General features: G+C 46.3%; 1 long non-coding RNA gene across 1 annotated transcript; it reads right to left on the bottom strand.

The window, feature by feature from the left end:
• Positions 1-12,009: 12,009 nt before the first annotated feature.
• On the bottom strand, positions 12,010-13,086 carry LOC125643798 (uncharacterized). The gene is made up of 2 exons (XR_007358825.2): positions 12,838-13,086; positions 12,010-12,119 (listed from the first exon to the last, which is right to left on the bottom strand). It is a non-coding gene; the product is annotated as an uncharacterized LOC125643798 (long non-coding RNA).
• Positions 13,087-13,577: the final 491 nt, after the last annotated feature.

Genomic DNA, 13,577 nt, shown 5'->3' with positions numbered 1-13,577 from the left:
AGCTCACATTAAATTAATTGGCACCATCAGCCAGTTCCTAAAGGACAGATGTTTCCACCACAAATTGCACTAACCGGACCTGACGTTGGTAGCATCATCAGAGAAGTCAAAGAGGAGGGCTAAATGGGCTGTAGTCCCACATCTAGAGATGGTTCTCCTGATCTAGGCTGAGGCTTATTGCTGGACTAGTATGGGAGAAGTTTGCCCTAGCCTGTAGATAAGGAGGAGACTTCAGGTCTCTGGGACTTGTCAACCTGTGTTAAATTTATTCTAAAGAATATGCTTCATCTACAGGAAGAGTGAACTATTTTTGTGCTTCTTGTCTTCAAAACCTCAGCTTCTTCTTTGACAAGGGAGGATATTTCTGCTTATTTGAAATCCTTTAAAATCAATATAATCATAGAAATGTAGGATTGGAAGGGAACTCAATAGGTCATCTAGTTCAGTCCCCTACACTGAGGCAGGATTAAGTATTATCCAGACCATCCCTGACAGGTGTTTGTCTAACCTGCTCTAATCTATCCTTAATAATCTCACACTTTCCTATCACATCTATCTGGGGAGACAGTAATTTAAAATCCCTTCCTTTAGGCATTAGTGTTGGTGTAGTATGCATTTGCCTCTGCCCACCAACTGGAAAGTTCACCGCGTGTGAAAACGTTTTTCATACCTTGTGGAACTTGGGAAGCAGGTTTGAGAAAAAGCTTCCAAATTAAACCAGGCACTTGTTGCACCTCTTTGCAACCATGCAGGGTAGGATTTTTTATTTGGGGGGTGAGGGAAAGTAAGCTAAAATGCTTGTGAAATTTCATGCTTCCTGCAGCAGGGACATTAAGAAAATCTCCAAATATTGTTCGCCTAACAATAAAATCCCAACCTTTGGCAACATAGTCCAAGACACAAGTACATATATTTGTTAACATTTGCTGAGATCAGTTCTGACATGACAGCAAGGCAAGCCTATTTCTTGGAAAGGTGGATTTTTCCAGAAATGTGTTGTTTGGAACAAGTCCATCATGAAATCTTGGTCCAGCATTGTTAACCTTCACTTTAAGCAAAAGAGCAGCTTTTGTGGCATTTATACTCATTCAGCCTCTCTCTACACTCCAGCCTCTGCTCTCCATGCTGAACACTCACTCCAGTGAACTGTTTGTTCCTGGAAAACAGGGAGTAAATCCTGCTTCATACAGCAATGCTTTCTGAACAACCAGTTCGACTGATGAAGTGAAAAAAAGGGGACATTTCAGATGTCTTGAAAGAAGTTCCTGGGACATCAGGACATCTTCTGAAAAACTGGGTCTGTGCTGGTAAAAACGGGACATATGGTCACGCTGTGTAAAGTTCTGCTCTGTGTGAAACGAGGCGTGAAGCAGGATGCATTTGCAGTCTCTTGCACGGAGCTCCTATACTGACAGTCAAGAAGGATTAGCAAGATGGCCACCTGCCACCACAACTAGTTATAATCGAGGGCTTGGTTTTCGATGAGAAATGTAATTCTGGCCTCTATCCTGAGAGATAGTGAGTGCCCTCAACTGGCACTGAAGTTAGTGGGGGGCAAGGGCACTCAGCACCTTGCAGGACTAAGTGTGATGGCAAACATTCAGAACACTGAACAGAGTGATGTAGGGGCCCTGTCCTCCACTATTTCCTGAGAGAGGAGAGGTAGCAGAACTGAGCTTTGTGGCATGGAGGAGGTGCAGGGTCAGAGCTGTTCAAAATGCACTGAAAAAACAGCCCCAGACAGGTGATGCTGAATTCCCATGAACTCTTGGGGGGGCTAGCTCTCAGATGCCTTGTCTATGTGTAGAGTACAGCACTACACATGTAGCTACACACCACAGTGCAAGGCAGGCTGTGTTCACACTCGTTCCTGCAGTGTGTAGCTACGCGCAGCAGTGAAAAGCTCTGCTGGGGGCAGGCAGAGGGGAAAGACTCTGGCAGCTCCCACCAGCCTCCCACTGCCAGAGCCTTTCCCCTCTGGCAGGGGGACACTACACTGCTAAAAGTAGCTGTGTAGATGTGGGAGGCCCTGCTTGGGCATGCAGAGAGCCATGTAGGGTACATACCCTGCAGGTTCAGGTGTGTAGGGCATGCTACTTGCCTAAGCCATGCCTCACCGCTTACACTGCTATTTATACCCATGCTAGCTGAGCATCTGTACTCTACATGTCACTGCAAGTGTAGCTGTACCTTGCATGTTCCTGAACCCAGAGGTGGAAACGTGATAGTTTCCATTTGATTTCCACTCACTTTTTCCTGAACCCCAGCAAAGCTTGTCCATTTGGGCTGAGTTTTACTCTTAGTCCTGGGTTCCATTTGAACCCAAACCTCAATGTGAATCTGAGAAGGCGCAAATGCTTGGGAGCTAAGGCCCCAGTTCAGCAATTCGTGTGTAATCTTGCTGAAGTCAAGGAGACAGCTCACATACATAGCGCGAGGCCCATTCTTCGGCACGTGTCGAACTGGGTACTAAAGTCAGAAAAGAAAAGTTTGCTCACCCCATTTCTCTCCACCCAAAGGGCCAAAACTGCTGATGTTCTTGCTGCTCAACTTAGAGCCCACCCAAATCGAATCACTTGCTATCTGTTTATGGGACAAGTCTCCCATAGGCTAGCTCAGAGCGGCCTAGTCACATGTGCACAATATACACTCAGAAAATACGTTCCCTGAAAGAGATACTCAGATTAATCTGGCATAATGACCTACTGAGAAACTCGCCGAAAATCAATTGCCTCGTATTTGTAATGACATTGCTGATTCCTTGGCATGCTCATAAGTGAGACTAATACAGCAGCATGAAAAACCATATTAAAGACAACCCACTAACGCCTCATAGGCCTGGAATTCTGCTGATGCTGCAGGTTTTCTGTATTACTTCACCTGTATTTATTTATTTTTTTAATACTAGGGACATTTGCATTACAATAGGATTGCTGATCCTTAGGAGCTCATCTGTTCTTGCTGCTTATTCTTCACCTAAAGGCAGAGGGCCAAATTCATCCTGGAGTAGCTATGGTTAGCATCATTGCTATTTATTATTTGCTTAGCACTGACAACATGCAGTCAGTCCCAGTTCATTTAGTTGACTCACTGCACATGGGCTGCAAGGGACAGGGGAGTTGTATGGCAGGATTTGACTTGAAGAGCGTTGGGTAAGTGGGTTAGCAGACTGGAATTTTGAGGGCATGTCATGCGTAGCAGGGGCTCAGAAGAAGTCAGGGGGATGGTAGTGGAAGAAACGGACAAATGACTCATTTGTTATTTGCAGAGTGGAAGGAGGTCAACTGCATTGACTTCAGTGGAGCTCTACCTGGGATGGGGTTGGCCCTGAGTTTCTGATGTCCCACACAGGATTGTAGATCCATTTGGGAAGAAGAAACTGGTGAAAGCCTGAGAAGCAACAGGCTTCTGGACCAGACCCTCTGGTGCTGGAAATTGGCATTGACTTTAATGGAGCTACAGTCACACAAGGTGAAGATCTAGCCCTGAGTTTCTATACAAATATTCCTAACAGTTAATAACAAAGGGGGTAACATCCCAGCCAATAGCTGATACATGGTCACACTTGTTCCCAAACAGATTGGGCTTCATATTTTTCCATATGGTCCAATGGAGATGGGATAGAACCAAAACCTTGGATCTGAAGTTTGGCTTCATTTCAGCTTCCCCTTGCCCTGTCAAGGACCATGCAAACATCCTCAGATATGACAAAATTCACATCTGACTCTAGCTCTCAGCTTTGCCCAATTTCCAGACCTCCATGACTTTCAGCTACTTTATGGACTCCTTTTATATTAAATGCAGTTTATTCACTTTGCAGAAAAGTCTATGCTGTTCTGGCACTTCCATGCCAGCTTTAGCCTCATCCCACAGTGACTGTGTTTGGGAGCAAATTAATAGACCTGGTCAATTAATTCATTTTGAGTCAATTACCCAGTCAACTGAGCCCATCTTTCGTGTTCCCAAATCATTTGTGAACTGCTCTGGATTTCTGTACTGAGTGTACTTATTCTTTGTAAATTTCTGCTGAGAAGGTTGGATAAACAGGTTTTAGCACATTGAATGTGAACTGTTTACAACCTTTCTTCACTGTACACTGTATGGTTGGGTATTGTTTCTGTGGCCTGATTGGATGGATGAAACTTTTTTTAAACAGGAGAATAATGAATAACAGCTTTTTAAAAGAGCATGTGAATACAGGTATTAGTTCATAACCAGCCACTCTCCCGCCAAAAAGACAAATAATTTATTATCCCTTCTATAGCACTTTTCACCCATTGATCTCAAGACCTTTCCAAAGAAGGTCAGCATCATTATTCCCATTTTACAGATGGGGAAACTGAGGCACAGAGGGGCCGTGACATGCCTAAATTCATCCAGCAGGCCAATGGCAGAGCTGGGAATAGAATCCAGGTCTCTCTAGTTCTAATCCAGTGCACTACCCACTGGGTAGTACTGCCAATCCTTTGCAAATGTTGAAGGGTATGCAGACATATGATGAGAGGCTGCACCTTTTTGCATGGGCATGAATGAGCATGAAGGTGATGAAATGTGCATGAGACGTACAGGATCACACGCATGGTGACACAGGTGGATGGATATGACCTGTACCAACCTGCAATAGCCACTGTGTGAGTCAGTCCATGAGCATGCATGGGAATGAAAATGTTTGTGTGCTGCCATATACCGGAAAAAAAACCTCTCACACATTCATCTCTAATATGAACAAGGTTAAGTTGAAAAGCCATTCAATATGGAAGCAAGTGTCCTACAGCACTGTTCTTGTAGCCATCAGCCAGCTAGCCTGCTCTTGTGATTAGCAATCATATTAATTTTCCTTAGATTAGCACCCATGTGTCCAAAAATATATTATTTGGGGGGAAAAAATTTCCTCTTTTCTGCTCATACCACGAAAGGGATTTGTGAAAGGGATGTAACAACAAGCACCAGCAGTGGCTAGGAAATTGTTACTCTAATCTTGCAAGTCACTTTCTGTACTAACCGTAGCCTTCTGTCAAATTGGATTACAGACTTTGCTGCATTGGACAGGAGTCACTTTCAGAGAGACACACAATACAGATGGCTTCATAGAAACCTGATCCCACTTTATGGACACCTCTGACTAAAATTTTCTACCATCTAAATACTTTGAAGTGTATTTAGTCAAGGATAACTTGCTGTGGCGTTACAGAGACATGTTTATAGAGAAAAGTCAGCCCAGGCTGAAGCACAGCCAAGTCTCTAAACAGTGTATGTATATTTTGTTTTTATTCATTGGGTATACTATCGAATCTTATTTGCTGCAGTTTTCTTTTTCTGTGGGAGAACTTAATAAATCTTTTAAATGATCAGAAAGAAATATAGCTTCAACACTTACAAAACACGTGTGTGTTACTTCCCTGGGGTATAAACTAAGGCTGTAAAATTCAATGTTTTCATCCTATAATGCAGGAGAATTAAAGTCAGGGTACAAGAAGAACATGGAGATGAAATATCCCTTTTGTTGAGCATTCCACTGCTAATGTCAACATGTGGCAGGCCGAGACATCCCAAAGCTGAATGATCATAAGAGAGATTTTCAAATGCAGTGAGTGGTTTGGGGGTGCCTCCATTATGGGGTGTACTAATCTAGGTATTTTAGAGGCCTGATTTTCAGAAAGTGCTGAACCCCCTCCCTCTGCAAACTAGGCCTCTCAAAAGTGCCTCAAAATTGGATACCCCAAAACTGAGGCACCCACAAAATCACTAGTCACTTTTGAAAATCCTAGCCATAGAGCCAAACTTTGAAGTCCTTATTCTGGGGGAAAAAAGAAAAGGAAAAAAAAAACCTCTCCCAAGAGTATGCACTGAGTAAAAAGAGAGGAAGAACGTCAAAGATTGGCCTTGGGACTATATTATCCTCTTCGTCCAATAGAACATGATCTCTAAGTGTCAAGGTCAGACTGTAGGAGGCCAAGAGATGAGGCTGGAACTCAAGAGCCGTGATTGCAAAGATGCCTTTATTTTCTCCTCCTCTTCCTCTCGTCTGATGAGGATTGAAATTTCATCTCCTCTCATTATTATCAATGTCTCCAGGTGACCCTAAACAAGATGGTCACTGACTTGATGAAACACACCTGCGATGTGGCACACCAAGGGGCCAGGGGCACCAAGAACTTCAATAAAGGACCGGCAGAGATAGATTAAATAACCCAGGAGGTGTCAATCTTGCTTTTTTAATAACGTTTTATCGAGTGTTTGAAGAGACAGGGGAGGATGGAAGATGTGGGCCAAGTGGACCCACGGAAAGACCCAAATTGAGTTCTTAAGCTCTTCCCTGAGGGAAATGGCTGGTGTCACTCTAAGTTACTGGAGCACCAGGGTTAGCGACACAGGGGTTTCCATAGCAACAGCAGGGAAGGCGATGCAATAAAACTTTGGAGCAAGAGCAAAAGGAGAAACAGGTCAGAGACTAACTTTCTGTACAGCCTGGCTGGCGCCTTCCCTTGGAATAAACTCAGGGGCCCTGCCCTCTTCCTGCCCCCCCCCAGTCCCATCGCCATGGAAACCACAGACTGGCTGCAGCCTGACCCAGGACACTGACACAAAGCATGAGAAACAACTCTCTCAGAGACTCGATATTGCTGGACTCAGCTAGTTCTACTGTTTAATTCTTAATGCTCATGACAGAAAGAGGCTGGTAGCAATGGCAAGTGTCAGTCAAAGTTCCCAGAGCCCCTCGATCTTAACCGCAGCAGCCCCTGCCATTTCAGAGCTGGGCTCCATCCATGTGTCTCATTCCTGACCAGCCGCATCTCCTCATCTTTCAGGGCTCTCTCTCTCTCCCCCCGCACAGCTTGGGCAATGGGTCTTACTTCCAGCTTGCAACATCTCCTGGTCCAGTCAAGTCCCTAGGTCCCCACAACGCTCTGCTATGAACCTCTTTCCTGCCCTACGATACACCCTGTTATTTCAGTCCTGGGTCCTCTCCCAGCTCTGCCGCTAAGCTTCAATCCAGGCCTACGCCAATGTCTGTTACTCCAGTCCTGGCCTTTTTTAACTTCATCCTGAGGCTAAGATGCCCCGGAATGCACTGTGGTATTGGGAAAGATTGTTGCCCAGTAAAAAGCAGGGTACAGACAACAGCCAGTTAAGGGATCAGAAAAGGACAACAAAAATTATTAGGGGTATGGAACGGCTTCTGTATGAGGAGAGATTAATAAGACTGGGAGACTTTTCAGCTTGGAAAAGAGATGACTAAAGAGGGATATGATTGAGGTCTATAAAATCATGACTGGTGTGGAGAAAGTAAATAAGGAAGTGTTATTTACTCCTTCTCATAACACACGAACTAGGGGCCACCAACTGAAATTAATAGGCAGCAGGTCTAAAACAAACAAAAAGGAAGGATTTCTTCACACAACGCACAGTCACCCTGTGGACTGCTTTGCCAGAGGCTGTTGTGAAGGCCAAGACTTCAACAGCATTCATTCAAAGAAAGAACCAGATAAATTCATGGCGGATAGGTCCATCAATGGCTATTAGCCAGGATGGGCAGGGATGGTGTTCCTAACTTCTGTTTGCCAGAAGCTGGGAATGGGTGACCCGGGATGGATCACTTGATGTTACCTGTTCTGTTCATTCCCGCCGGGGCACCTGGCATTGGCCACTGTCAGAAGACAGGATACTGAGCTAGATGGACCTTTGGTCTGACCCAGTATGGCCGTTCTTATGTTCTTATGATGGGCAGCCAAGGACCTGAATAAGCACAACAGCAGATATATGGCGGAACATCTGCTTGGCCCAACATGGCTGATGCCTCTGGTCTTTGCAAAGCCATGATCCAAATTGCCCATCACTGCCTAGAGCATTAATGTCTTACTGTGCTATCTCTTCCCCTCCCCATCCTTATTATGCAGCAGAACCTGGATCATCAGACAGCCCCACGGGAAGCAGTTTGGACAGAGGAGGGAACTTTCCCAGTAATTAAGGCAACAAGATGCCAAGGGAGGTGACCCAGTGTTTCAGATGCCGGGCAGTTCTGGGTAATTGAGATGCAGATCATTGTGGCTATGCGGTAGCCTTGATTTATTTTCTTAAGCCTCATGCTTTTTAAATCTTATTTCATGAGTATTACCTCACAGGCGAGCACAATTAGCAATATATTAGCAATAAAAAGGCATCCGGAGCCAGAAATATTGCAGTTATTACCTTTAATAGCGCATATGCTAGATGGACGGATGACACATGCCTTAACCATAACCCCTTGCTCGCCCTTTGACCCTCCCCTAATTGCTGAGTGCCATGCCCTCCCGCCCTCTGGGGAGGTGAGCTTCTCAGAGCCATCTGACCTTCCATGCAACACTGCAGCCACAGCCAGCCCTCCTGTAAGTAGCAGTTAATCCTCCATCTCAATAGCTTTTATCCAGTGCCGCAGCAGAGCTGACACTAATCCCGGCCACGTTTAACCATTTATATTGATTACCCTGTCATCTCATTTGAATAATTAAAACCAGATGGAGTCCTTTTATGTGTTTAAGGAACAGCACCAGGAGCATCCTCGGAGCTATGTGCTTTGCATAGTTCACCTAGGCGGGGACTGGGTTATTCAAATAGGTATCTTGAATTTTTTTTGAAAGATGACTCTCTAGCTATCACTTTGGGGAGCCGGTCTGTACACACTCCTTCATGCCCTCGCCTTCAGGGAGCAAAATCACCCTAGACTGGCGCAGAAAGGTGCAATTGCATGCATGTAGAGACCTGGACATTTGGAACCTTAAAAATGGTTGAGGTTCAATTAGAAATTCAGGTAAAAGTTCAGGTTTGGTCTCATCTGAGCAGGTTTGGCCCCATCTAGTTACAGCCTCCTCTAAAATCAGTTAGGCCTGATTTGCACCAGTGTAAGTGAAGGGAAATCAGGAATCACTCAGCTGAAGGTCAGAGAGTTTCACCAGTGGAAAACTGTGTAAGCGGGAGGAGAATCACGCTGCTTTCATTAGACCATCCCTTCTTGCATTTGGACCTCCTGGTACCAATAATCTCTGTCACAGCCATACCAACATTTTCATACCACGGGCATTGGAACCTATATGGCAGCTATTCACTATTCCAGGTGCTGCCTTTTCCATCAGAGCTGAGATGTGGCCTTCCCCGCCCATAACCACTGACTAACCATCATGACTAAAATGCATGTGTTCATGGGGGCAGGGGCAGAATGACTGACATCTGGGGTTTGTCTGTCTTGTCGAGGTTTCTGTTGTAGACACTGAATCACATGCTGACTTGGCAGGACATACCCTGGCCTGTGCCCAAGGGTTAGAGTGCCACCAACTAAAGTGCAGCAGCAGGATGTTAGCCATGCCACCATGGGCTGTGATTTTCTCGGAAGCTAAGCAGCCTACAGCCTGCTCTTGAACTTGGAAAATTGACCATCAAGGAAAAACCAAGTGCTGAGTCAGTACTGAACCCGTGTGCCAGCTGCTGCTAGAGGTGACATCTTTGTGCAGAGAGGTGAAAGCAAGATCCTGGCCACAAGTAGCCATGAAATACCCTCACAGAACACTTTTCAAAAGAGCAGGGGGGTTAGCGTGGGCATCCTGGTTAAATGCCAGTTTGGATGCCTATTCTCCTGACCCAGCGGTGCTGAACTGCACTGGGAGGCGGGGGGAAGAACGTTCACCAGCTCCTGCTTCATGCCCCCAGACCTCCTGCTACATGCAAAGGCATCTTTTGGTTCAAAAAAGTTTGGCATTCTTCTTGTTTGTATTACAATAGCACCTAGAGGCCACAGCCACAATCAAGGCTCTGTTGTGCTACTTCAGACACATAATGAGAGATGGTACCTGTGCCCAGACAGCCAAAGGGTGGGGGGGAAAGAGAGGCACAGGTTGAGTAAGTGACTTGCCCAAGGTCACACACCTGGTCAGTGGCAAAGCCAGGAATAGAACCCAGCTCTCTGGGGTGCCGACTGCTTGCAGCACATGGTCCCAGCTACCAAATATGCCAAAGCCCCTTCCCCAGCTCGCTTCCATTAGAGCGCAAGAAGCGAGTACAGAAGCGGCAGTTTGGTGGGCTGGGATGAGCCCTTTGGAGAATTCCACCTCCTTCAGGAGCTCAGCCTAATGAGCGACTTGTTAAGCACACTAGGAAAGGCATGAAAATCACTGGCTGTAAACAAGCCTCATCCCGAGCACTTTCCTCTCCAAGTGCCACAGCAGAGAAAGCAGCAAATCCTCCAGCGGCCCTGAGTGCAAGCAGCTCAGTGCCTGGGTTTATTATCATTACTGCTCCTTCATTAGGTTCTGGTGCCACTCCAGGAAGACTAAAGGAGGTGGGAAGCCAGGGCTTAGGGTTTATGTTCAGGACATGGCAGCTGCTTGAGAACACAGCTGGGGGAAAGGCGCTCCTGGGGAATCCCACCGGGGCCCAAATACAGGGTCCCCTCCCATCCTGCAATGGGAGAAGCACCTCAGGCTATTGGTGCTGGAAAGTGCCCCATGGGAGAGAGAACTATAGCAACAGAGGGGTTGAATCCTACACTTCTTATTCAGTCCTGTCTCAGGCTTTGACTCCCACTCACTTTGAGGGCTTTACCTGAGGAGCCTGATCCCTTTCCCCGTGAGATAATAAGTGACTCTCAGTGGCTTCCACCGAGCCTGCTGAGGGAGAACAGGATCTCAGAACTTGGCTCTCAGGGAGTTTTGTCAGCAAGAAAGAGTGAAAGAGAGAGAATAGGCCTGATCCAGCCCTCCTCTCTCTTACACTGGTGTAAATTCAGGGGAATGAATTACACCAGTGTCAAAATGGTGCAAGTGAGAGAAGAATCAGACCTAGAGAGGCTACAGAGAGAGAGACACACAGAGGAGGGAACCCCATTATGGGCTATTGCTGGGCCCCCTGACAGCATTAATATTCTTATTTATATGGGAATAATTGCTGCCTTACACTGATGGCATTGCTTATATAAACAGCACTAAACCCGCCAGCCAGCCGCCAAACTGATAAATGGTATCCCATAAATTAATCCAGTGCCAACGACGGACGGGACCAAAGCTGGCTCGAGAGGGAGGGGAGGAACTGCAAGAGATGCACAGTGCAGAGCCAGAGCCAAACCTGGAAGGAAAACACGCAAAGAGAAAAAAAGGGAGTGAAAAAGAGGGGAGGGAGGAATAAATGAAGTTCTAAGGTATCATGCAAAGGTGGTGGGATGGGAAAGGGACACGAGGATCTGGGACACAGTAGCCTCTCTATTATTGTAGCGGGCAGAGGGGACACTTCACCCCACACAGGACCTGATCCACAGCCCATTGGTGATTTGTCAGACTCCCATTGACTTCGGTGGGTTTAGAATCCAACCTATAGACTTGCACAGAGCGGGGAAGTACAGCAGAGACGCTAGAACCCATGATGGGCTGGGTGCAGCGCTCTGCTGATAATGTGCTGTGCTGCCCTATGGGGAAATCCAGCATCCCAGGCCGGAGCTCCCAGGCTGACAGGAGCTGGGGGGCACTTGTCCCTGGAGCTACATCCTCTGGCCAGCTCAGGAGCAGCATCCCAGGAGACCCCCAGCCCAGCCCTCCTCTCTGCAGTGCCAGCAAAGGAATCAGGGTGCTGGGCTCTCTCTAGTTCTGAGACAGGAGGCAGAGTTGGGCTTAGCAAGAAATGACTTATTAACATTGTATTGCAATGTAGCAGGAGGGAGGGTTGTTGGGGAACTGAGGTGCAGAGAAAGGAAGCCACTTGCCCAAGGTCACAGAGTCTGGGCAGGGCAGAAGCTGAACTCAGGTCTCACGAGTCCCAGTCCAGCATCCTAACAAGACCACCTGATCCCCTGACACACCCTCCTGGGCACAGCAGATCAACCAGAGCTGGATATTGGAGGAGCCGAGGTTTACTCTGAGCCAGGATGCTGCACAGAATCCCACTGGGCCTCGTTCCCTTCATGCCTGTCAGAGGACTTATTCCTTCACCCTCTCACTTCCCTGGTCCTTCTCACATGAACAGAGAGCAACAATACCTGAAGTCCAAAGGTGCAAACAATTTGATGTTTATTGGGGTGAACTTCTAGCAAGCTTAAATCCAAGTTCCTTTTTCCTTATTTTCGAATCCCAATTTACTTCCTGAGTAGCAGCCGTGTTAATCTGTATTCGCAAAAAGAAAAGGAGTAAATTTGTTAGTCTCTAAGGTGCCACAAGTACTCCTTTTCAATTTACTTCCTGTTTCCCCTAATTTATAAAGTAATATTCTCAGCTATACCTTAACCAATCATTCTATTAAAATTTATCTAACCAATCCTAACATATTGTAACATAATTCTCTAACCAATTATATCCCACTACCCTAATTAACTTACACCTACAAAATTAATTATACAACAGACAGACACAATTAGAGAACCAGACAGATCAACAATAGAAAAGTGGGGGCCATAAAAGATAAAACATACAGAAATGAGGGTTTCACAACCACAACGATTGAGAAGCGATATCTTGCCAGACAGGATGCTATCAAACTAAGTTTTCTTTAACCATCTTTATCTGGTGGTGATAGGCATTATCAGGACAGGACTGTATTCCTAACAGCCCAATAGCACCTTATTTCAATGTGACTAGTTTGGAATGTGAGGAGGTGACCGGTCGCTTCCCAGCTTATGGCTGCCTCTGCTGCTTAGCTCAGACTGTCACAGTGAGAGAAGGCTCTTACACAGGCAGACAGTGATTTTGATTCTCTCTTTTATACCTCTATAACTAGCTAAATGATAAACATATACCTAAATTCTTAAAGTATAGGCCTTTACAGGCAGGCCTGCATATCTATATCCTAACAATGCCTGACTCTAGAAGGAAGGTTAGTCCATACCCAGTGCTGTCTGGCTCCTGGATTTCCTCACACTGCTCCACCAGCAGGCAGTGGGCAACCTGGGCTTAAAATCCACATCATACTGGCTTGTTGCTGCCAGGGGTCCTTTCCCTATACAGAACTGCCCCCCTGCCCAGGAGCTACAGTCTCTGGGCTCACTCCATAGTCCTTGTGGTGCGCAGTGCTTGATGAGGGGTACGCAGTGGAATTAACGAGGCCTGGGATACTGATCTGAACAGCTCTGCGCCTTACCCTGGCTGCCAGAAAGTAAAGAACTTTTCTGTTCTGGTTTAATACAATCCCACTGAACTCCAGAATACACGCATCCAATGTCTTTAATTAAAAGCAAACTCCTTTCCAGGTTTCCTGCCCTCCTCCTCAGCAGGGTATTTTTAGTAGAAAAGCTGTCGCACCAAACCTGGGATGTGGGAACCAGGTTATACAAGCAACTTACTGAGCGCTGAGAGAATCGCAACCTAAAAACAAATTACTTGATGCTGGGTCATAAATTAAAATAAGCGGAACAGGCCAAACTCCAGAACTAACATTGCGAGGCCAGGAAACAGGAACAGAAAGCCGCTGCTCTCAAAACATGCAGCCATGTGTCAGGTTGGGGCCCAAATTCAGGAGGGATGTATAAAGTGGTGTAATTCACACCCCCTTCCCTTATACTCCCTGTGCGGGGAGTTCACCCAGGGGCTATGGACTCTCTGCACCACCTGAGCTGGCACAAAGCAGGT

The sequence above is a fragment of the Caretta caretta genome, chromosome 10 (genome assembly GCF_965140235.1).
Source record: "Caretta caretta isolate rCarCar2 chromosome 10, rCarCar1.hap1, whole genome shotgun sequence".
Lineage (NCBI taxonomy): Eukaryota > Metazoa > Chordata > Testudines > Cheloniidae > Caretta > Caretta caretta.
The sequence above is the reverse complement of the archived record's forward strand: the minus strand, read 5'-3'. Positions and strand labels throughout refer to the sequence as shown.